Here is a 24951-nt window from a genome sequence, read left to right on the forward strand (position 1 = left end):
TCTAGGGTGTGTAGGGAGGTAGACTGATACATGAACACCATAAAACAATATCCTAAGTGCAGTGATTGAGTGATGCATGGGAGATATTTACAAAACAAAAATCAAGGACACTTAGCCCAGCTAGGAGGATGGTCAGGGAAGGCCTCCTGGGGGAGGTGTGCAGAGGAGCTGACAGAAAGAGTTCCTAGGGGTTAGTTGGAATGCACTTGTCTTAGAACAGAGTCAGCGTGATCATAGTAATGTAGGCTCTCCCCCTGAAGGAGAACTCAGTTGTGGTCCAAGGAGAAGTGACTGTGGCTCGCCCATCCTTGGAGATGACCAGTGCCACTTAGAAGAAGGGTTTTGCTGTGTGGTTCTGCTCGGAGGCCAAGAATAAACTTGGCACATGCATGATTCATGTTATTTAAGTACGAAGTGTCCCACGCTCCTTTTAATTTTAAATTATTACTATTTTTAAGATTTTACTTTTTTATTTGACAGAGAGAGTGAGAGAGAGCACAAGCAGGGGGAGAGCAGGAAAGGGAGAAGCAGACGCCCCACTGAGGAGGCAGCCCAATGTGGGGCTCCATCCTAGACCCCAGGATCATGACCTGAGCCAAAGGCAAACACTTAACCAACTGAGCCCCCCAGGCACCCCCCAGGTACCTTTTTGAAACAGATCAGAGTTCCAGTGTGAGGCGAGCACTAAGGCTGGCTGAGTAGGAACAGAAAGAAAAGTAAAGGAGGGAATGAAGCAGCTCTGTACTGTCTTTGGAATCACAATCTTCTTTTATTTCTTTTTTAAGAGAACCCTTGGCGAGTCAAAGGATGCGTTAGAATCAGAACATTTGGAAACAAATGAGCTTTTAAGAGACTTGAGCTCAAAAGGAAAATTTCTTGATTTGAATCAAAGCGGTTCTGAGGAAGCAGAGATTAGTTTCCCTGAAACACAGCCCTCAAGCAAGCTTGGGGAGAAAATCGACCAGATGCCCCAGGATGAACTGGGACGGGAAAGAAGAGAGGTAAAAAGATGATCAGACTTAAGTGAGCGACGAGAGGAAGAATTCCAGTCCATAGAAGAGATCCCCAAGAAATCACTGGTGTCTACCAGCGAGGACATGTTGTTTGAAAGGATGACCGCGCCAACGTGTATCCTTTGGTAAGGGAGTGTAACATGGTTTTTCATGTCCTCTAGTGCTTTAAAAGCATTGTGAAATAAGGGGATTTTATGCATATGGAAGAAAAAAATACCACCAGAAATATCCTTTTGAACTAATAATAGACTTGTATGTTTTGAAGTTCAGTGCTCTGGCGGGACATGGGTCAGAGGAGTGCTGCGTCTGGGCCTGACATCTGGGTCCGACAGGGTTGCTTCCCAGGCAGGAAATTCCGGACCTGCTTTGTCTGTTACCTAGGGTGCCCTTTCTTGTGGGAGACTCAAGGTCAATCTCTCCCTCTCCTCCCCATTCCCCTTCTTTCTCACTTCCTCCTCCGCTCCTCCATGCCTTTCCCCTTTCCCTCCTCTCCTCACCTCTTCTGCCTTAGATGGCTTGATACCTCTTCACAAGTTCCTAAAACTCTTATGGGCTCCTCAAACTGTGCATTCAGAGATGGACCAGAAAGCAAAAGGTATGAAAAAGGGAAAGGCACTGAGAAAGGCACCAGGGGCTTGACTGGCATCTGCCTTTGCCGCACAAATATTACCATTTACCAAGAGAAGGAAGAGGAGGAGAGTTTTTCCCTTCCTCCTCCACCTGGCACTGAAAATTGCTTCCTAGGATTCACCTCCCTTTTTTCCTGTAGACTCTGCCTTTGGAAGATTTGTAAGTGATCGGATGCACGTAAAGTGTTTAATGTAGTTCCTGACACATAGCGAGCACTGGACGGGTGTTCACATCTAGACGATGACGGTGGTGGTGGCAAGGATGGTAGTGATGAGGAGGATGATGGGAAACTCCTAGTGGGAGATGCAGACAACTGCCAGCCTCGTTTCTGTAAATGGGGTTTACTTTGAGCAGTGGATTTCAAGGTCAAAACTTGGGCTTGCCCAGGATGAAAGATAGATCAAGTTTTAGAGCCTGTGAAGACTTTTGGCTTGTTTAGCCAGTTAGCATGACACCCGGGGATATCGCTAATGAGAGCAAGTGTCCTGCGTGCCAGGGGTTTGGGCCCCTGTTAGCCTTGGGCTCACTGTAGAACTCAACTCTTCCAGACCACCTCCCTCCGCAAATTTGTTTAGCACCTTTACGACACCTCCTTTCTGTTCCTTTCTCGTCCTGTTCCTGTATTGGTTTTCTCTCTCTTTTATTTTTAAAAATTTTATTTATTTGACACAGAGAGAGAGATCACCAGTAAGCAAAGAGGCAGGCAGGGAGAGAGGGGGAAGCAGGCTCCCTGCTGAGTGGAGAGCCCGATGTGGGGCTCAATCCTAGGACCCTGACATCATGACGTGCGTCAAAGGCAGAGGCTTAACCCACTGAGCCACGCAGGCCCCCCCCTTTTTTTCTTCCTGTTAAAAATAATAGGTGCTCTTTAGAACTACAGACCAATATCCTTGATGAACACAGACGCAAAAATTCTCGCCAAAATACTAGCCAATAGGATTCAACAGTACATTAAAAGGATTATTCACCACGATGAAGTGGGATTTATTCCGGGGCTGCAGGGTTGGTTCAACATCCGCAAATCAATCAATGTGATAGAACACATTAATAAAAGAAAGAACAAGAACCATATGATACTCTCCATAGATGCTGAAAAAGCATTTGACAAAGTACAGCATCCCTTTCTGATCAAAACTCTTCAAAGTGTGGGGATAGAGGGCACATACCTCAATATTATCAAAGCCATCTATGAAAAACCCACCACAAATATCATTCTCAATGGAGAAAAACTGAAAGCTTTTCCGTTAAGGTCAGGAACACGGCAGGGATGTCCATTATCACCACTGCTATTCAACATAGTACTAGAAGTCCTAGCCTCAGCAATCAGACAACAAAAAGAAATTAAAGGCATCCAAATTGGTAAAGAAGAAGTCAAACTATCACTCGGCATCAGGGAAATACAAATCAAAACCAAAATGAGATGGCACCTCACACCAGTCAGAATGGCTAAAATGAACAAGTCAGGAAATGACAGATGCTGGCGAGGATGTGGAGAAAGGGGAACCCTCCTCCACTGTTGGTGGGAATGCAAGCTGGTGCAACCACTCTGGAAAACAGCATGGAGGTTCCTCAAAATGTTGAAAATAGAACTACCCTATGACCCAGCAATTGCACTACTGGGTATTTACCCTAAAGATACAAACATAGTGATCTGAAGGGGCACGTGTACCCGAATGTTTATAGCAGCAATGTCCACAATAGCCAAACTATGTAAAGAACCTAGATGTCCATCAACAGATGAATGGATCAAGAAGATGTGGTATATATACACAATGGAATACTATGCAGCCAGCAAAAGAAATGAAATCATGCCATTTGCGACGACGTGGATGGAACTAGAGCGTATCATGCTTAGTGAAATAAGTCAATCGGAGACAGACAACTATCATATGATCTCCCTGATATGAGGACATGGAGAAGCAACATGGGGGGTTAGGGGGATAGGAGAAGAATAAATGAAACAAGATCGGATTGGGAGGGAGACAAACCATAAATGACTCTTAATCTCACAAAACAAACTGGGGGTTGCTGGGGGGAGGTGGGATTGGGAGAGGGGGAGGGGGCTATGGACATTGGGGAGGGTAAGTGCTATCGTGAGTGCTGTGAAGTGTGTAAACCTGGCGATTCACAGACCTGTACCCCTGGGGATAAAAATACATTATATGTTTATTAAAAAAAAATTTGGAAGGGTAGGCGAACCATAAGAGACTATGGACTCTGAAAAGCAACCTGAGGGTTTTGAAGGGTCAGGGATGGGAGGTTGGGGGAACAGGTGGTGGGTAATGGGGAGGGCACGTTTTGCATGGAGCGCTGGGTGTTGTGCAAAAAGAATGAATACTGTTACGCTGAAAAAATAAAATGGAAAAAAAATAATAGGTGCTCTTTAAAAAAAAAGAAAGCAGGGGCACCTGGGTGGCTCAGTGGGTTAAGTGTCTGAGTCTTGATTTCAGCTGGGGTTGTGATTGTGATCTCAGGGTTGTGAGCTTGAGCCCCTCATGGGGCTCTGCACTGGGCATGAAGCCTGCTTGGGATTCTCTCTGCCTCTCTCCTTTGGGCCCTCCCCCCTCTATAAATAAATAAGTTAAAACAAAAAAAAAACTTTCAGGCAGATTCCTCTTCTCGCACAGACCATGCCAAATCCACTTCCTGGAAGTGACTACCGTTTCATTTTGGTATAACTGTATATCTTTCCAGACCTTTTCCTGGGCATCTGTGGACACGTCTGTGTGTGTGCACCCACACACCACACATGCTAGGTTTTGTTTTCTTTACCGGTCAGATCTTCTGCATGACCACTTAGTATGTCTCAGAGGGTTTTCTGTATCAGGGCGTGTAGAACCACTTCCTCATTTTAAATTCAACCGGTGCCCTGTTATGGATGGCGCTTTTTGTTACTTCTGATTTGTTCTCACCAAAGGGGCTTCAACAAGTGTGTTCCTGCCTCTCTCTCTGCCTGCAGCCTCCTCCTTTTCCTTTGGGGTCCCTGCCTTACCCCAGAGTCCTGGAATAATTCAGAGTGCTCCTGGTAAGTAGGCATAACCCTGGATACCGACTTCCACCAAGAAAACAAGGTGTCACGCATTTATGAGAAGGAATCTTTGATGATTGTCGAACGCAGTGAAATCTGCTTTGGACCATAGCGTTTTGTGTTCGCGTTTGGAAGGTTGCTGGAAGAGCCGGCTAGCTCCATAACCGTTCACCACGAACGGTAACACTAGGGCCCAGCGTCAGCGGATACCGTGTGCTTTCAATGAGTGTGAGCGCTGCTGGAGCAAGGAGGTCCTGTCAATCCTGAGTGAGTCAGTTGCTAAAAGTCTCTGATCACTTAGCCATCACTTTAGATGCTACCACATTCGATTAATTGGCCTCGGTTAATTTTTTTTTTAAGATTTTTTTTTATTGATTTGACAGATAGAGATTACAAGTAGGCAGAGAGGCAGGCAGAGAGAGAGAGAGGAGGAAGCAGGTTCTGCGCTAAGCAGAGAGCCTGATGCGGGGCTCGATCCCAGGACCCTGGGATCATGACCTGAGCTGAAGGCAGAGGCTTTAACCCGCTGAGCCACCCAGGCGCCCCCTCGGTTAATTTTTTAAATGGAATGTTTTTATTTTAAGTAATCTCTACACCCAACATGGGGCTGGAACACTCCCAGATCAAGAGGCATAGGCTTTACTGACTGAGCCAGCCACACGCCCCTAAGGACTATTTATTGGAGCAGTTTAGATTGATAGCCAACGAAATGAAAAGTACAGAGTTCCCATATACTCCCTTGTGCGCCCCACCAGGTTCCCCTTTTGTTAACATCTTCATTAGTGGGGGACATTTGTTAGAGGTGATGAGCCCATGTTGACTGTTGTTAACTAACATCCATATTTTACTTGAGGGTTCACGCCTGGTGGTGTGACATTCTCTGGGCTTTGACTAAGGTATGATGAGGTATATCCACCATTGCAGTGTCCTACAGACTTGTGTCACTGCCTTCAAATCCCTCGTGCCCCACTCTCCATCCCTGCCTTCACCCCCTCGCTCCCCGGCCACCACTTTCCCCCCCTGTCTTCATAGTTTTGCTTTTCCAGAATATCATGTAGTTGGAATCATACAATGTGAAGTCCTTTTTTTTTTAAGATTTATTTATTTATTTGTCAGAGAGAGAGAGAGAGAGAGAAAAAACACCTGTTGGGGGAGGGGTAGAGAGAGAGAGGGAAAGAGAAGCAGACTCCTGGCTGAGCAGGGGGCCCAATGCAAGGCTCAATCCTAGGACTCTGGGATCATGACCTGAGCCAAAGGGAGACACTTAACCAACTGAGCCACACAGGTGTCCCCACTGTGAAGTCTCCTTAGGTTGGCTCCTTTCACTTAGCAAAATGCATTTAAGATTTCTCCATGTCTCTTCCTGGCTTGCTAGTTCATTACTTTCTATTTCTGAGTAGCACTCTTTTTGTATGTATCCACAGTTTTTATAAAGTGTTTTCATCACATCCATGATTTTTATAAAAGACTTTGCACACAAAAAATATGCAGAAGTAAGCTACTATTGAATTAAAAGTAATAGATTTATAATACCTCTAATTTTTCATTTCAGAAAATTTTTATCTTGGATTTATTCCTGGGAATATGGATTTTTAAAAAGATTTTATTTATTTATTTGACAGATGGAGATCACCAATAGGCAGAGAGGCAGACAGAGAGGAAGGGAAGCAGGCTGAGCAGAGATCCCGATGTGGGGCTCGATCCCAGGACCCTGAGATCATGGCTTGAACCAAGGCAGAGGCTTTAACCCACTGAGCCACCCATGCACCCTGAATATGGAATTTTTAATCATGCTTAGGTAATTTTGTCCCTTTGTGATTCATTCTTCCAGAGGAATTGGTATATGAAGAACAAATACAGATATTCCCAGCTGAATAATTATCTTTCTTATGAAGTTCCTTAGTAACTATACTGTAACTTCCCCCTTCCATATATTTTCATAAAGTAAATTGAATTTCACAATATTAAGTGCTCACTGTGTGTCAGGTACTGAGCAGTCTAGGTTCTGGGGATTAGGAGGATAGGACGTTCTTTCTGTTTACTGTTGACTTTCTTTTCTTTTTTAAGCAAGGTATAATTCACATACCATTAAATTTACCTTCTTAAAATTTAAAATTGTGGTAAAATACACATAAAGTAAAATTTACCATCTTTAAAAAAAAAAGACTTTATTTATTTATTTGACAGAGAAAGACTCAGCGAGAGAAGGAACACAAGCAAGGGGAGTAGGAGAGGGAGAAGCAGGCTTCCTGAGGAGCAGGGAGCCTGGCAGGGGCTCGATCCCAGGATCCTGGGATCATGACCTGAGCTGAAGGCAGACACTCAATGACTGAGCCACCCAGGTGCCCCTCATATTTCTTTTAAATCTTTATTTATTTATTTGAAAGGGAGGGTAGGGAAGGGCAGAGGAGAGTCTTAAGCAGACTATTCCTGGAGGCCAATGTCGGGCTGGATGCCACAACCCTGAGATCACGACCTGAGCCAAAGCCAAGAGTCAGTTGCTGATCCAACTGTGCCACCAGGCATCCCTAAAATTTACCATCTTCACCATTTTGAAGTGTACAGCGTCGTAGTAGGTACAGTCACACTGTGGTGCAACCAACACCTGGAACTCATCTCGTGAGATGGAAACTCCCTACCCATTGAACAACTCCCCGTTCCCCAGCCCTGCCCCTGGCAACCACCATTCCACTTTCTGTCTCTATGGATCTGACTCCTCTTGGGACCATGTCCGTGGAATCCTACCGTATTTGTCATTTTGTGACTGGTGGATTTCGCTTACATGATGTCCCCAAGGTCCATCCACGTTGTAGAGCGTTGGTTGCCTTCCTGTGGAAGCCTGAACAGCACTCACATGTTGTTCATCCCTTCATCCGTCATGGGACACTTGGCGTCCTTTTACCTTCTGGTTTCTGTGAAGTATGCTGCTCTAAACATGGGCGTGTGACTGTCTCTTTGAGACCCCGCTTCCAGTTCTTTGAGCTAGGTACCCAGAAGTGTCATTGCTGCATGATACGCTAATTCTGCTTTCAGTGTTTGGAGAGCTCTCCCTGGGGTTTTCCACAGCAGCTGCACGATTTCACATTCCCACCAAGAGTGCCAGTGGTTCCAATTTCTCCACATCCTCATAAAAGTGACCCCTTTAAAGCGCACCATCCATTGCTTTTTAGCATGTTCACAAGGTTGTGCGGCTGTCACCACTGTCTGATTCCAGAACATTTTCATCCCCCACAGAAGAAATCCATATCCTCTCGCCGTCACTCCCCGACCACCTTCCCCAGGCCCCCAGCAGCCACTGGGCTCCTTTCCATCTCTATGGATTGGACTGACCCTGCACTGTGTGTGGCCCCTTTCACTCAGCATCATGGATTCGAGAGCCCTCCAGGCCCTAGCATGTGCTTGAGGATGTTCTTGAAGTGATTTCCCTCACTTTGGACTGATGATGTGAAATCCTTCCCCTCCAGAGACTGCACCAGGGGTGCCTGGCTTCACAGTTCTGGGTTCGGCACACTCAGTGTCTTGCTGGTCTTGCCTTTGTCTTCCAGACCATGACTTGGTCTTTCAGATGGACCAGTTCTCTTACCGTTTACTACATTCGAGGTGAACACTAGCGAGTCCTTCTGTACGTCTGTGCTCACACTGTGGTCATCGACGATGTCTTCAAGAATACTCAGCAGCACCTTCAGGTATGCAAGTTCTCGTTGTTGCTTTTTAAGATTTTATTTATTTATTTATTTGGAGAGAGCAAGCAAGAGAGAGCAGTAGGGAGAAGCAGACTCCCCTGCTCAGTGGGGAGCCTGACGTGGGTCTGGATCCCAGGACCCTGAGATCAAAGCCTTAGCTGAAGGCCGACGCTTAACCGACTGAGCTGCCCAATATATGGGCATTTATTTGGGCATTTGACATATATTTTAATAAGGACCTTCCTTAAGTCAATGCGTAGGTCAAAAACATCACAGAGGGTTTCCCAAAAGCCTAGTCATATTCAGGGATCCATGCCACGTAGGTGCAGAATTTGCTCTCTAGATGTCCAGAAACACACACAGGCCCAGCAAGCAGCCCTTCTTGGAGCTTAGTTGAATGTGCAGCACTGAGCACAGTGCTGATGGGAGGGAGAGGGGGTAGTTTGTATCTGCAGAGTGAGGAAGGAGCAGCAGGCAGACAGGCTGAGAAATAAGGACCATGCCAGGCAGCTGTCCAGCCTCCTGCAGAGTCAGGTGGCTGGGAGTGGCTTTGACGATCCATCCATCCACCCATTCGTTCCTCCATTCATTTATTCCATAGGTATTTACCAGAAACTCTTTGTTTCAGATTCTGGGCATGTAGTCATGAACAAAACAGATCTAGCTCCCCCTCCCCCCGCCCCCCATGGAGCTTATAGTCTCATAAATACACAATTATGAATTACAACAAGCACTCCAAAGGAAATGTGGGCTGCTGCAGGAGAGAGATCAGGAGTGAGAGATGGCCCTTCAGTGGGTTGCGCTGGCAAACATGCCCTTTGTGCCGAGATCTGACTCACTGAGGAGGATGAACCAGGGGCAGTTTGGGGAGAAGCAGTCCAGACCCAGGGAGCTCCAGGTTTGCAGGCCTGCCCATGGGGCCGAGAAAGAAGGCTGGTATGACTGACATGGAGTGAGTAAGGGGAGAGGAAGGAGGGAAGAAATGAACTATTTCCTGGCAGGGGGCACTAGCATCTTAATTGTTTCCAGAAGGTTCCTGAGTTACTGAGAAAGGATTGTGGGGGGATGGGAATGAAAGCAGGGAGACCAGCGAAGAGGCTTTTGCTCCAGATCTGCTCAGTGGCCTGAGTGGACACTGTTTAAGGGAGATGAGGCCAGCAGGGCTTCAAGGGGGCTGGAGGTGGGGCAGAACCCCAACATTTATTCCCCACCTGGGTTCAGAGTTGGGCACATGCCTACCTCTGTAGGGAGCACTGTCCTTGTGGGGAGTGTGGCTTACACTTTAGGGGTTTGAGGGAGAGAAAATCAGAAAACCACTGGCTATGAAGAAATGCCAGGGGAAGGCCATCGGAGTGGAACTTTCAGCCCGATGAACCTGGAAGAGGAGCTTAGTTTTCTCAGTGGGGCTCCAGCCTCTCTGGCCATCCTGAATCTTTCAGAGCACTTTCTCTGCATTTCTGCAGGGCCACACTAACGCGATCTCCTGCCTCTGCATCAGTGAAGACAGGCGGTGGATTGCCGCGGCCGACAAAGGGCCCTAGTGCCTGATAATCATATGGGACTCCTTCAAGGGTAGCCGTGGCGCAAGCTCCCTTTTCCCTACTCAGTGTAGCATATCTGCAACAAATGAGAAATACCGGTCTGGGCATGCAGAAGCCAGCGGTGGGATGCCGGGAGAGGGTGAAGCGGCCTGGGGAGGCTGGTCGTCCTGTTGCCTTGAGGCCCGGTCGAGTGATATTACCTTCGTGAATTTCCCCATTTACAATTCTTGGCTCTTCAGGCTGAGAAACTTGGTTTGGCGATGTCCCAGAGTAGATGAGGGAGGTTAACACTAACGCAGCTTGGAGGCCCAAGGAAGTGAAGTGATTTTCCCCATCTACAAAAAAAGAGGCTGATCATACCCACTGTTTTAGTTTCCTTGGGCTGCTCTAAGAAATTACCATATGCTGGGGCGCCTGAGTGACTGAGCAGGTTAAGCCTCTGCCTTCAGCTCAGGTCATGACCTCAGAGTCTTGGGATCCAGCTTAGGTGGGAGGGCGCTCGTTTTCCTGAGAGCTGGGGTATTGTCCTAGGCATCTTTTTTTTTTTTTTCCTGTCCTTCGTGCCTGACACGGAATCAGCGCTCAATAGTGGGTGACAGTCGACTTCATGAAGAGAATGAACAGCATGCTTGCATAATGCTGAGTTAGTTCTATTATTTCTTAAAATGAGATAAAATTCACATAAGGTAAAATTCGCCACTGTGAAGCCTGCGAGTCAGTGGCATTGAGTGTGTTTACAATGCTGTGCCATCGCGGCTTGATTCTAGTTCCAACTGCTGTTTTAAAGTCATCTCTCTGCCCAACGTGGGGCTGGAACCTACAAACCCGAGGTCAGGAGTCACATGGTCCACCAGCTGAGCCTGCTGGATGCCCCTAGTTCCAAAACCCCAAAAGAAAACCCCAAAGCCATCAGTCATCCCTACCATTCCCTCTGACACCACTGACATGCCAGTCCGTCCCTGTGGATTTTCTAATTCTGGACGCTTCATAGCAATGAGCTCGAACAACGTGTGGTCTTTGTGTCAGGCTTCTCTACTTCACGTGATGTATGAGGGTCCACCCCTGATACAGCAGGGGTCCGTGCTTCCTTCCTCTGTATGGCTGCATTGCAGTCTGTTGTATGGATGGAGCACATTTGTTTCCTCCATAGCTTTTGAAACGAGTCCCTCCGGGGAGCAAGGCAGACCTCAAATGGGGTTCCCTGGTCCTGTTTTGCAGCATTCCTGTGCACACAATATTTGACAGCTGCCCAGAAGGCAACGGCATCGGGGCCACAGCCATCACCCGGGATTCCAAACATCTGGCAACCATCTCCGATGCTGAAATCCAGGTATGGGGCATGTGGAGGCGGCCTCAGTGGGCTGGCTCGGCTTGGGCCACGTGGTGATGTGATGCTCTCAGGGAAGGACCGGACCCCATGGCCCCCCGTTGAGGGTTCTCTTCCTGAGGTATAGCTCTCGGTGCCATGTTCCCGAGCCACAGTTACATGGCTACCACGAGAGGTGTCGGGTTTGTCAACAGCCTTCAGGAACCTTCTCATTCTCCTCCATCTGCTGTCACTCGCAGGAAGTTTACATCTGGAGGTGGACCTCAGCCGTGGAAACCCCAGCATGTACCCTCAACCTCCTCAAAGAGTATGGTGTTCAGGTGAGCTCAGTTTGAGTGTGTAAAGCTATGTCTACAGTCACACCGAGTCCAGGTCCAAACCTACTTTCGGTTTTACTGGCGTTCAGTTATGGTACACTAGTGCTTGTAAAAAAACACTGCCGTGTCCTTGATCTCACTTTAATCTTCCTGATAGTGAGTAATATTGTTCTGAGCATGTATTATGTGCCAGGTTCTGCTAAATTTGTTACAGCAAGTATCTCCCGCAGTCCATGCAAACGTGCTGGGAAGGAGTTCTTTAGAAATACAATGGACTGCTACTGTTAAGTACTAGATAATTTGTCTGAAGTCACGGGCCAGCGGCCTTTCCTGTTCTAGACATGCTCTTAACTGCTCCTGAGACTCAGAAATTATTAGTCTCAGTTTGCTTGAAGCGACGTGTCAAGGGCACCCACCAAGTCTACTCTTCCATTCTGTGCCGTCGTACTCATCCTTGCACCCTTCGCTCACCACACGGCTGCTCGGTCCCTACGATGCACCAGACACTGTGCAAAGTGCTCACCTGGATGCAGGATCCAGAACCCAGTCAGAGGGCCCAGGTGACTGGGCTCAGCCGGGCACATGTCACGCTGCAGCTTCATGTCCGTGTCTCTCCTTCTGGCCCCCACCGTCCCTCTAGGTCTCCGCAAAAAATTTCCTCACAGCTTTTATAAGCTGAGCTGATACGGTAGCCACCAGCCATAGCGAGTTTTTCTGTTGCTGCCAGAAACCGCTCTGGGACATTTTAGAGCTTGCATTGAATCTGGGGATTGCTTTGGGCAGTTGTCCTCTTAACAATCCATGAGCACAGCGGCGCCTGTGTGGCTCAGTGGGTTAAAGCCTCTGAGCTTCTGCTCAGCTCATGATCCCGGGGTCCTGGGATCGAGCTCTGCATCGGGCTCTCTGCTCAGTGGGGAGCCTTCTTCCCCCCCTCTTTCTGCCTGCCTCTCTGCCTACTTGTGATCTCTGTCAAATAAATAAAGAAAATCTTTAAAACAAACAAACAAAAAGCAAAACAGTCCACGGGCACAGGCTGTCTTTCCATTCTCTTACATCTTCTTGAGTTTCCTTCAGCAGTGTCCTTTGCAGCAAACAAACCCTCCACCGAAGGTTTATTCCTAGGTCTTTTTATACTATCATAAGTGGATTGGTGTTCTTCATCCCCTTCGTGGGTTTTCATTGCTAGTCTTTAGAAACACAACTGCTATTTGTAGGATTGTGTGTCACGAAACTTTGCTGAATGCATGTGGCTGCTTGGATTTAAGTCGATTAGAGTGAGATACAACTACAGATTCAGGTGTCTCTGTGGGGTAAGCTACTGCCTTTGGCTCAGGTCATGATGACAGGGTCCTGGGATCTGGCCCCACATCAGGCTCTCTGCTCAGCGGGGAGCCTGCTTCCCCGCTCTCTCTGCCTGCCTCTCTGCCTACTATGTGATCTCTGTCAATTAAATAAAATCTTTAAAACAAAACAGACAAACAAAACTGCAGATTCATTTCCTTGGGGTCACCACATTTCAAGTACTCCCCAGCCACCTGTGGCCAGTAGCTGCCATGTTTGACAACAGATGAGCCAATGTCTCGGTCACAGAGGAATGTGCTGTGGGCAGCGCTGCAAGGCCCCAAGTCTGGAAGCATTCTTCCTGCTCTGCATTCCTGCCGCCCAGCTGGACCGAACCCTTCAATCTGGGCTTGAGTCACAAAGGGTGAGCGAGCTCTCAGCACAGCCCAGCTTTCTAGTAGGCTGGCTGTTTCATTTCTAGAGCGAACGGTCTCACACCTTCTCTTCTTCATCTCTCCCAGCCCTTCCTCTTCCTCTAGGCTGATGACCTCTCTCATTTTGCATTGAGAGAATGGGGGCCATCGGATACAAACCCCGGCCTGTTCTCACTCCCAGCCTACAACCTGCTTCATCCTCACCACCGTCTCCTGCCCTTCTGCGTGTAAGAGCAGCCACTGCCTGAGATGCCACTCCTCTCGGGCGCTCGAGGCCGTCTCCTGCAGCGATCCGCACCCCCTCTGCTGGGTGATTATACCCCGAGCAGACACACATGCGTTCCTTTCCCCCGTCTCTGGGACACCACTGATGATGCGTCTCCTTGCGACTCTGGCCCTCTGCGCCTCTTCACAGTTACATGTCTCTGAGGTGCTGTCTGTGCCTGCTTTCTGACTTCATCATATCTCATTTACTCTTTTGTGCACAAAATATTTGATCTCTTTATATTTTCATTGCTAAAGGAGGCATACATCCAAAATGTGTACATTTTAAGGCATGAAACAAAAGGTACAGGTGTGTTTACTGCCTGATCAAGAAAGAACACCACCCAAACCCTAGAAATCCCTTTGACCTCCTTCCACAATCCCATCTCCAAGTTAACTAGGGTTAACTAGTTAACTAGTGTCCCCGATTTTGTGTTACACATTCCCATGCCTTCCTGTATACTTTTGTCTAGCAAGTATCTCTTGGTACTTTCCTTTTTTTTTTTTTGTTTTTTTTCTGAGCGAGAGAGAGAGAGAGAGAGAGAATGTGAGCCGGGAGGGGCAGACATAGAGGGAGAGGGAGAGACTCTCAAGCAGACTCCATGCTTAGTGCAGAGCCTGATGTGGAGCTTGAACTCAGGATTCTGAGCTTCTGACCTGAGTCAAAATCAAGAGTCGGATGCTTGACCAACTGAGACCCCCGGGTCCCCTCCCCACCACCACATTTTTTTAAATTCCCATGCTGGAACTCAGGACCCTGAGATCAGGAGCTGTGGGCTCTACTGGCTGAGCCAGCTGGTGCCCCTCCCCCAGTACTATCCTATTTTGTTTTACCTGGGTTTTTTTGGTGCATATGGGGAATCATAATTGCTTCATTTTGTCTGCCCTGTTTCTGAGATTCATTCATTTTGATTACTGAGTTATAATTCACTATTTTCACGCCTATCTAGTCTCTTCTTGTCTTGAGTATAATGTAGCTCATTTATCTATCCTACTGATGATGAACATTTGGTTCTTCTGATCTGTCTTCCACCTACCCACAGCTCTACCAAATCTATGCTTATCACAGTCACTGGCATTTCCAAGTGAAGCGAGCACTATTACATCGGCATGAGCACCATTCCCAGTGGGTGCTGAAGACACCTTCCCTGGGCTCATAGCCTTCCCTGGGCTCCTCTGTGGGCTTGTCCCCTTTCACTGCACACCTTCTAAATGCTGGCCGTCCTCAGGGTTGAGTTGTGGGAGCTCCTCTTAGGGCGACACCTTCTTCCTGGGTGTCCTCATCCATTCCCATGACTTTTAAGTCCTGTGCACTCCCAAGATGCACCCAAAATCCTTCCTCCTCTCTCCATTTCCACTGCCACCACAGCTCCCTGCATGACTACAACATCCTTCAGGCTGAGCTGTGTTCATTCTTGTCCCAGTCCTTCCCGCCTTCCTGCAGCAGCCAGAGTGATAGTTCTTAAGTGAGCCGGACAGATCATAACACTCTCTTACTTAAAGTCTTTGAGTGGCTTCCCTTTGTGATGGGGATAACCCTAAGCTTCCCCTTCACCCATCTCCCAGCATCTACCCTCCTGTTTATTAATGTCTGTTCCTTTGTATGCCCTGGAATTTTACAGAAATGGACTCTTTATGTGGAGTGCGCTGACTTCTTTTATTCAATATAATTTTTTTATTTGATTTAAATTTTGAGATTCATCTATGTATGCAAAAATGGTTTATTCCTCTTTATTCCTCTCTATGTGTCCTTTAAAATGTGAATGCTGAGTAGTCATCGAATGGATATGTCACAGTTTGCTGATTCACCTGTTAAAAGACATCTGCCCCGTTTCCTGTTTGTGGCTGTTGAAAACAAAGGTGCATGAACTTTCATGTACAAGTCTTTGTAGGATATATGCTTTCGTTTTTCTTGGTAATTATCTTTGTTTCTGAAGGCTATTTGCCCTAACTAAGGACTGTAGGGGGGTAGTTATTTCCATACTTTGAGGATATTATTGTCTTCAGACTTAACACCATTTCCCTTGAGAAGTCAACTATCAATCTTATTTTTCCCTCTTCTGAAAGTTACGTATGTCTTTCCCCTCCTGCCCCATTCTGGCTGCTTTTAAGGTTTTCTGGTAATTGTTAGCAGTTTTTAAGGATGTGTCTGTATGCATATGGATATGTTGTTGATTTTTTAAAAAATCCAAAACTGGTGCCTGGCTGGCTCAGTCAGTGGAGTATGTGACTCTTGATCTAGGCTTGTGAGTTCGAGCCCCATGTTGGACAAAGAGATTACTCCCGAAAAAAGGATAAATAAATAAAAAATAAAATCTAAAAAACAAAAATAAAAAAACATATCTTCTGGAGTTCTTTGAAATTGCAACATCATATCTTTCTTCAGTTTTGCAAAATTCTCTGCCACTACTTCTTTTAAAATCACTTTTACCACCTTTTTTTCTTTCCTCTCCTTTTGGTACTCCAATTATACAGACATTAGACCCGTCCTGTGCTATATGTGTCTTATTGTCTATATTGTCTGTTGTTTTGTGTCTTTGTCCTTCAGTCTGGACATATAATTTATCTTCCCATTGTACTGACTGATTATTTCTTTGGCTATATTTTATTTGCTGTTTAATCCTCTGTTGAAGTTTTTTAAATCAGTTTTTTTTTTCAGATCTAGATTTTCTGTTTGATTCTTTTTAAAAATAGAGTTACTGTGGAGATTGCCCATGTGGCCCTCTACTCTCTGGCACCTCGTGACCACAGTTCTTGTCAAGTCTGCGTGTGTCGATGTTATGCCTGCATCTCCTGGGGTCCTTGCTGATGATTGCTTCCCTCTTGGTTGTCAGTCGTTTGGAAATGTCTCCTTCTTATGCCTGGTTGTGTTTCATCGGGTGCCCAGTGTCATGCTTTAAGAAGTTTAGGAATAATTTGAGTCTCAGGATGATACCTTCCTCCAAGGAAAACTCATTTTTGCTTCTTGCTGGCATCTGGCAGAGTTAACGAGATTAACTGATTAATCGCATCACAAATCACAGTGATTTGTCGCTGATTTCCAGCCTTTGTGAGGACTTGTCCATGCATTTGCTTCCAACAGTTCTGCCCACCCCTTCCCCCCACCACCCCATCCCCTACCCCTGCTGAGGCCGTTGAGTTGTCCTGAAATTACTTCTCAAACATTGGCACTGGTCCTTCACTTTCCTGGAGCAGGCAAGGAGTAGGTGATGGTGTGGAGGTGGCAGGAAGGGAACTTAAGTCATGTTTCTAGAAGCTGTCTCCCAGGGCTGCCCCTTCACCTCAGGCCACAGCCACCCCCTCCCACACACATACCCCCACAGGACACGTGCCTCAGTCTCCCCAGGGAGCTCCATGGTGGTGTGGCTGTTGTTCAGCTTCTGCACTTTGTGGTTTCCTCACTTGCGTAGTTACCACAGGGTTGATTTATGGGAAGGGAGCCAGGCAGTCCAGGCTATTCACCATGTTGGCAGGAATCAGAAACTCTTTCCAGTATCTGGCATTCACTCCAAGTTACCTTTTGGCCTTGTCAAATATAGATATGTGTATGCAGCAGTTTTTGTCCAAAAGGACACAGGGTAAAGGTTATTAGTGAATATTGTGCTACTTTTGCTTGTTCCAATTTACAGATGATGAATTATAATAAATAAGACTAAAAATGGGGACACATTTGAGACCATTAATTTTAACACTCAGGGTTTCAATTCTATTCCTATTGCTTACAAAATGCTGTTGTCTTTTCTGTTTTTTATTCCTACTCAGCTATTTAATATAATATAAATATTATTTATTTTTAATGCTTAGCTTAGCCAGGGAGAAACAGAAAATTTGTCATAATGTAATATATTTCCATACTTTATATATCAGAACTATCTTACTTTTAATCCAGAAATATTTTGATTTGTCTTAAATGTAGGGACAAGTAGATGTTCATTCCCCGAGTAGAGATGTTTTGGTAATGTAACAGTACAGTATCTACTTAGGAAGCAATAAATATGTATTAAAATATTTCAATTTAATTATAGCATTTACTTTAATCTCATTGGAAACTAGTGTATTAAATCAGAGGCAGAAATTTAAATTTCATTTAATTTTTTAAAGTAACAAGGCAAATATTTATTTGAATGTATTTAACATGTTTAAAAAATACAGGGTTTTTCAAGACCTTGGTTTTTACCCCTTTTAGAAAGGACATAGAAAAGAGATCAGCATGTATGTGCTGACACAGGGCAGAATTGTGAGATTAAAAAAACATCAAACTTAAACATAAAATTACCACATGCCTCAGCAATTCCTAAATCCAAAAGAATTTAAAAATTTAAAACAGGCATTCAGAGAAACACAGACATACAAACGTTTGTAGCAGCAGAATGATCGTCAGTAACCAAAGGTAGAAGCAAACCACATGTCCCTCAGCTACTAAATGCAGAAACAAAATGTGGCCCATCGTGCAATGGACTATGATTCGGCCATACAGAGGAACGAGGCACTGATGCCCACTGCGACATGGATGAACCTCGTACACATCATGGTAAAGGAAAGAAGCCGTACACAACAAACCATGTGCTGTATGAGTCCATCGATGTGAAATGTCTGGAAGAGGAGAACCCATTGAGACAAAGTACAGAATGGTGGTTGCTGGGCCTGGGGAAGGGCATGTATGATAACTTAATGGAGGGGGTCTTCCTTTTGGCGTGATGAAAATGTCCTGAACTAGACAGAGGGGATGGTGCCCAGCATTGTTAGTGCACTAAGTGTCCCCGAATTGTACACTTTAAAATGACTAATGGTTGGAATGCCTGGCTGGCTCAGTCAGTGGAGCACGTGGCTCTTGATCTTGGAGTTGTTTGGGGTAGAGATTGCTTCAAAATAAAATCGCTATTTATTTATTTATTTATTTATTTGACATAGATCACAAGTAATCACAAGAGGCAGAGGGAGAAGCAGGCTCCTTGCTGAGCACGGAGCCCGATGTGGGGCTCGAACCCAGGACACTGGGATCAATACCTGAGCCAAAGGCAGAGGCTTAACCCACTGAGCTTCCCAGGTACCTCTCAAAATGAAATCGTTATCATTAATTGAATTTAAATTTTAAAAATATTTAAGCATAAAATCTTTAAAAAATAATAAAATGATTAATGGTTAATTTTATGGTAGGTGAACCTTACCTCAATTGAAAATGGAAATTTTCAATGCAAAACAAAACCCAAGATTCAATCACCAATTTTCAGTGCTAGTTGTTACTTCTGGTACATGTTGTAGCTTTAATGCCTTAGAAATGTAGCATTCAGATTTTCATTTACTATCATTTAAACTCACAATCATTTGTGGCATTTTTTTTTTTTACACATTTGCTTTTCTTTCAGAATGCTTTCAGATGTTCCTTGAGGCAGGTTCTCTTATCTGAGGAGGTTGCAAAGCTCTGCCCCTGTTTATATGCATTCCTTTTGATTTTGTGGTTATAGTAGTTCTTTCTTTTAGAAACCAGGTCTTTTTGTAGTGGTGATTATTTTTTCTGTACCCCTCAGTATGAAGAGGGAGGTATACTTGCTCACAGTGCCCCACGTTGAACAGAAAAAGTGAGTATGCTTCCTGCATTTTTATATGCCAGATGCTGTGAAGAGTAAATATGTGTAAGCTTAGTCACTTCGGGCTACTCTTTGTTTGTCTTGATAGTACACCATGGTCAAATCATTGGACATTTTTACTTGGGTCCTTTACTATATTGAATTGTCAATACAGTAATGGAACCATTGTTCAAAATAAAATATTATGGAAGAGAAATTTGACTACCCTGAGAAAATACCCCCCCAAAAGTGATGGCTTTACTAATATGTGTGTGCATACGACAAGGAGTGAAAAGTTATTTTGGAGTGATATAATAAAGAGTTGAACATGAGTGGCTCATTTTTAGGCTAGCCGGTTTTCAGAATAATAAAACATGATCTTAGATATTGAGATGTTTCAGAGCCAGTACAAAGGTGGTGCGTCAGGTGTTGGAGGAAACAGGTTATCTTTCCTGCCTGCTCACCTGGAGCCATTGTCGCATCTGAGGTGGACCTCGGGTCTCGTCTCCTGCCACAATTTCTGCATTTGACACCCATGTAATCTGCCCTCAGTGAGCACCTTATGGTGTTTCTTCTGCTTCCTTTCTTCACTCTTGGTAAGATTTATAGAAATTTATTTTTAAGAGGACATGCAAAAAAAAAAAAATTTGAGATGGATGAATACAAAGATGATTCTGTCCAAACCTCTTTTTCATAAATCAAAGTTATCAAACAATAAAGTCAATTCTCATTATGTGTGGCAGTTAAGTTGCACAAAATCTCTGCAGACCTCAGCGAGTACAAAATCATTGCTCCTAGGAGAAGTACAGGATTACGTTCCTGCCAGCCTTGGGTCATAAGTTTCCCCAACAGATAGATACATAACCTTGTCTTCTGTGTGTTTTCTTTTGAAGACATCGCATTTAATACATAATGTTGATGCATCAGCGCTGCCTCACAGCCAGCAGCTCTGAAACACGTGCCTGAATGACATTTATCTAACTCAAGTATATTCTCTGGAAGGTACATCACTAGACTGCCTTTCAGTACCGTGTTTGCATTAGCTTAAATACTGCCCTCACCAACAAAAGCACCTCAAAAACGTGACCCACGTGGCACTAAGCAGACCCTGGAAAGACACTTGTTTACAGTTTGAAAGCTGGAATAAGAAGGCAGAGCATGTCCTCACTGGACTCAGCTAGGAATGTGTGCACAGGGAGAATCAGATTTTTGCCACTCCGTATTTGCACATGTCTGCAGACCATCATGAAAGGGCCACAAGGGTTGATGTTGGGGTTATAAATTGTAGCAAGTAGGTGAGTTTGCAAATACACAACCCACAAGCCATGACAATGTCTTGTATGGAAGTAGAGCAGCTCTTGGGGAGAACTTGATGCCCTCCCTTGACCAGTGATTGTTTTTCTGACCCTCCTGTGCTCAGGGCAGAAGAGGTGAGCCTAGGGTCTTCTCTGTGTCTTTAGAGAAGGGGGCAGCAAACTTGCTGTATCACGTGACAAATGAAGGCATTTCTTTGTTTGATTCATTCGCTGTACATTCATCGTGGGGCTCCACTCACCACTCTGGGTTCTTTCTACAATTCGTCTCCAAGACACTGCCTAAGAAAGATGGCTCTCGGGCGCCTGGGTGGCTCAGTGGGTTAAGCCGCTGCCTTCAGCTCAGGTCATGATCTTGGGGTCCTGGGATCGAGTCCCGCATCAGGCTCTCTGCTCAGCAGGGAGCCTGCTTCCCTCTCTCTCTCTCTCTGGCTGCCTCTCTATCTACTTGTGGATCTCTCTCTGTCAAATAAATAAATAAATAGAATCTTTAAAAAAACAAAAAAGAAAAAAAAAGAAAGATGGCTCTCGTGCTTTTTTTTATGTAGCACAGATTTCATGAGGTGTCAGGGGTATGTCTGTGTATAGTACTTAATTTCTTCTGATGGGAAAATAGTTTATGGGAAAAGTTTATAGTTATAAGACTGGGATAATTATTTTGTGATATCTTACAACTGGAGCATGCTTTTGCACAAGACAGACATTAGTTTCTTTTATCAATCTCTGAAACCTCGGTAAGAGAAGTTGAATAGGTATAAACAAGTGGTTAAACACTTTTTCATTTGCTTAAAGCAAACAGTTTCATGAACCCCGTACACAGTCCTTCACTTGCTCCTAGCAAACCTTCAGAGGTTCAGAACAGCCTGCACCATGGCAATTCACGGGGACGAGATTTCTTAGTGATTGGTTTTTTGATTTTGTCTTTTTTCCTACTGTAAATCAATGTAATATTATAAAATATGCCATACTGACAAATGCTTGTTTTATATTTATCACCAACGTAATGTGTAATCTGTCTTCTGAAATGCAGACCTTCAACAAGCTCGTGGGAAAATTTAGCCAGTCAGTCTTTCATTTGAATTTAACACAAATACTTTCCACGACAATGGAAGGGAAGCTGGTTGTCTGGGACATCCACCGCCCACCATAGCCTACCTCCGCCTCTGTGGGCTTTCCTCAAATCAAACCTTGTAAATTGGTTCATTTTCAGAAAGAGGGGATCACTGTGTTCACTACAGTTGATCTGTAATTAACTTAATAAAAAGGCAGCTATCAGTGATTATTAAAGTATATTACAACCCTTTTGGATGTATACACATATTTTGTATATGCAGTGAATATTTCTGGAGAAATTCCTTAATAACTGGGAATGTTTGGTGGCTCTGAGGAAAAGAACAGAGAAGCGGGATCAAGGGTGGGGATGGCTTCACCTCTTCTTATGATCTCATTTGTACTAATTGGTTTGCTTTTTTAAATAATTTTTATTTTTATAAACATATAATGCATTATTAGCCCCAGGGGTACAGGTCTGTGAATCGCCAGGTTTACACACTTCACAGGACTCACCGTAGCACATCCCCACCCCAACGTCCAAAACCCCACCACCCTCTCACTCCCCCCCCTCCCCCCAGCAACTCTCAGTTTGTTTTGTGAGATTAAGAGTCTCTTATGGTTTGTCTGCCTCCCGATCCCATCTTGTTTCATTTATTCCTTTCCTACCCCCCAAACCCCCAACGTTGCATCTCCACTTCCTCATATCAGGGAGATCATATGAGAGTTGTCTTTCTCCAGTGGATTTATTTCAGTAAGCATAATACCCTCTAGTTCCATCCATGTCGTTGCAAATTGCAAGAATTCATTTCTTTTGATGGCTGCATAGTATCCCATTGTATATATATACCACCTCTTCTTTATCCATTCATCTGTTGATGGACATCTAGGTTCTTTCCATAGTTTGGCTATTGTGGACATTGTTGCTATAAATATTTGGGTGCACGTGCCCCTTCAGATCACTACATATGTATCTTTAGGGTAAATACCCAGTAGTGCAATTGCTGGATCATGGGGTAGCTCTATTTTCAACTTTTTGAGGAACTCCATGCTGTTTTCCAGAGTGGTTGCACCAGGATGCATTCCCACCAACAGTAGAGGAGGGTTCCCCTTTCTCTGCATCCTCGCCAGCATCTGTCATTTCCTGACTTGTTAATTTTAGCCATCCTGACTGGTGTGAGGTGCCATCTCATTGTGGTTTTGATTTGTATTTCCCTGATGCCGAATGATGTGGAGCACTTTTTCATGGGTCTCTTGGCCACCTGGATGTCTTCTTTGCGAAAATGTCTGTTCATGTCCTCTCCCCATTTCTTGATTGGATTATTTGTTCTTTGGGTGTTGAGTTTGCTAAGCTCTTTATAGATTTTGGATACTAGCCCTTTATCTGATATGTCGCTTGCAAATATCTTCTCCCATTCTGTCCGTTGTCTTTTGGTTTTGTTAACTGTTTCCTTTGCTGTGGAAAAGCTTTTGATCTTGATGAAATCCCAATAGTTCATTTTTGCCCTTGCTTCCCTTGCCTTTGGCGATGTTCCTAGGAAGAAGTTGCTGCAGCTGAGGTCGGAGAGGTTGCTGCCTGTGTTCTCCTCAAGGATTTTGATGGATCCCTTTCTCACATTGAGGTCCTTCATTCATTTTTCATCTATTTTCATGTGTGGTGTAAGGAAGTGGTCCAATTTCATTTTTCTGCACGTGGCTGTCCAATTTTTCCAGCACCATTTATTGAAGAGGATATCTTTCTTCCATTGGACATTCTTTCCTGTTTTGTTAAAGATTAGTTGACCATAGAGTTGAGGATCTATTTCTGGGCTCTCTATTCTGTTCCATTGATCTATGTGTCTGTTTTTGTGCCAGTACCATACTGTCTTGATGATGACAGTTTGTAACAGAGCTTGAAGTCTGGAATTGTGATGCCCCCAACTTTGGCTTTCTCTTTCAATATTCCTCTGGCTATTTGAGGTCTTTTCTGGTTCCATATAAATTTGAGGATTATTTGTTCCATTTCTTTGAAAAAAAAAAAAGAATGGGATTTTTATAGGGATTGCATTAAATGTGTAGATTGCTTTAGGTAGCATAGACATTTTCACAATATTTGTTCCTCCAATCCATGAGCATGGAACATTTTTTCCATCTCCTTGTGTCTTCCTCAATTTCTTTCCAGAGTTCTTTATAGTTTTCTTAGTATAGATTCTTGCCTCTTTGGTCCAATTTATTCCTAGGTATCCTATGGTTTTGGGTGCAATTGTAAATGGGATTGACTCCTTAATTTCTCTTTCTTCTGTCTTCTTGTTGGTGTACAGAAATGTACCTAATTTCTGTGCATTGATTTTATATCCTGACACTTTACTGAATTCCTGTATAAGTTCTAGCAGATTTGGAGTGGAGTCTTTTGGGTTTTCCACATATCGTATCATATCATCTACAAAGAGTGATAGTTTGACTTCTTCTTTGCTCATTTGAATTCCTTTAATTTCTTTTTGTTGTCTGATGGCTGAGGCTAGGTCTTCTAGTACTATGTGGAATAGCAGTGGTGATAATAAACATCCTTGCTGTAGTCCTGACCTTAGAGGAAAAGCTTTCAGTTTTTCTCCATTGAGAATGATATTTGCAGTGGGCTTTTCATAGATGGCTTTGATGATATTGAGGTATGTGCCCTCTATCCCTACACGTTGAAGAGTTTTGATCAGGAAGGGATGCTGTACTTTATCAAATGCTTTTTCAGCATCTATTGAGAGTATCATATGGTTCTTGTTCTTTCTTTTATTAATGTATTGTATCACATTGGTTGATTTGCAGATGTTGAACCGACCTTGCAGCCCCAGAATAAATCCCACCTGGCCGTGGTGAACAATTCTTTTAATGTACTGTTGGATCCTATTGGCTAGTATTTTGGTGAGAATTTTTGCATCTGTGTTCATCAAGGATATTGGTCTGTAACTCTCTTTTTTGATGGAATCCTAGTCTGGTTTTGGGATCAAGGTGATGCTGGCCTCCTAAACTGAGTTTGGAAGTTTTCCTTCCTTTATTTATTATTATTATTATTATTATTATTATTATTATTATTATTATTATTTTATTATTATTTGGAACAGTTTCAGGAGAATAGGAATTAATTCTTCTTTACATGTTTGGTAGAATTCCCCTGGGAAGGTGTCTGGCCCTGGGCTCTTGTTTCTTTGGAGATTTTTTTGACTGTTTCAATCTCCTTACTGGTTATGGGTTTTTACAAATTTACTATTTCTTCCTGGTTCAGTTGTGGTAGTTTATATGTCTCTAGGAATGCATCCATTTCTTCCAGATTGTCAAATTTGCTGGCTTAGAGTTGCTCATAATACGTTCTTATTATTTTTTGTATATCTATGGTGTTAGTTGTGATCTCTCCTCTTTCATTCATGATTTCACTTAATTTGGGTCCTTTCTCTTTTCTTTTTCAGAAGTCTGGCCAGGGTTTTATCAATCTTATTATTCTTTCAAAGAACCAGCTCCTAGTTTCTTTGACTTGT

General features: G+C 44.3%; 1 pseudogene; it reads left to right on the plus strand.

The window, feature by feature from the left end:
• Positions 1 to 965: 965 nt before the first annotated feature.
• The window catches only part of LOC123930002, a 29682-nt pseudogene continuing 5696 nt past the window's right edge, over positions 966 to 24951 (plus strand).

Source organism: Meles meles, chromosome 18, assembly GCF_922984935.1.
Source record: "Meles meles chromosome 18, mMelMel3.1 paternal haplotype, whole genome shotgun sequence".
Classification (NCBI taxonomy): domain Eukaryota; kingdom Metazoa; phylum Chordata; class Mammalia; order Carnivora; family Mustelidae; genus Meles; species Meles meles.